We start from the raw sequence: 1,324 nt of genomic DNA on the forward strand, positions 1-1,324 counted from the left end.
TCATTTGCACACTCACACACCAATGGTAGAGCTGCTATACAGCTGATCTGACTCATCGGGAGCAACTTGGGGTTCAGTATCTTGCCCAAGGACACTTTGGCATGTGTCATGGCAGCCGGGAATCAAACCACCGATCCTATGATTGGCAGATAACTAGTGAGCTGTGGTACATGCTAACCATGTAGAAGATTAGGTTTTCTTTTACTTTTTACAGTAAAATGTATTTTACAGTGTTGTTGCAATTACTCCTATTTACATAAAATGTATTTATTCTCAGTGTGACTCCAGTGTAAATGATGGCCGACCTTTAAAAATGCTAAATTGAAATAGAATATTAGACAGGAATGGAGCGTTTTCTTTGGAGTAGCTCTGAGAACATACCACATCCCTTTTTCCATGTGATTATTGTGCTGAAACACACTTCAAAATTGAAAAGCTTTCCATCAATAGGGTACTCCAGTAATACAGTATTCCATAAATATGATGCTTTAGACGCGAGCAGCAGGGACGCAGATGTCTTTACTGTACGCATCAAGAGTCGCACAGCAAAATAAAACCTATTAATACTAAAGTGATGTAGAAAACATGATACAGTGTACGTTGATTTCAGTTGAGGTGAACAGATACAACAAAGGTTCCCACAGCTTAGCTTAAACTAATACTCTTAAATAGCATTTTTGAAACAATGTCAAAACTAGATTAGATACTAAGTTGCTTGGTATGTAATTGTGACTGTCAACATTATTGAATATTCAGAAATAAAAATATGTGTTTGCGTGTGTGTTGGGGCACGATGTTCTCTGATTACCCATGTAACCCGATTTCTCTGTGTGATATTCCAGTTTATACTTTATGTACACAGTAAGTACACAGCTAAACACCAGCACAGTAGTTGTTCTATCCAGAATGTAAATTACACCGATCAATAAAAGCACTGTGTTTGGCTTTAGTTGATGGGCAAGTAGAGGATTGTTATCTATGAGTTGTATCAGATTGGATGTCATGTTGTTCATCACCTTTATATGCAGAACATATAAAGGTGATAAAGAGCAGTATCATATGATGTAGTCAGTCTTTATTCAAGGAAGCTGTTTACTGTGAGGCTGCTCTTATTTATGGAATATACCACCTTTTAGGAATCCCCACTGTAAGAGCATCCTATGATTTTTAAATCAATATTCAAGGGTCTTCACACTCTGAATGTAGATCTGTGTGTTTATCATTATGGGATGTTCGTCTTCATCGACTGCTTGTTGGTTGTTGGGAACATTTTCCTCCCACTCCATTGGCTGAGCGGCGCGGCGGGTGGGACAAGAACCCGGAA

The sequence above is a fragment of the Anabas testudineus genome, chromosome 15 (assembly GCF_900324465.2).
Source record: "Anabas testudineus chromosome 15, fAnaTes1.2, whole genome shotgun sequence".
Lineage (NCBI taxonomy): Eukaryota > Metazoa > Chordata > Actinopteri > Anabantiformes > Anabantidae > Anabas > Anabas testudineus.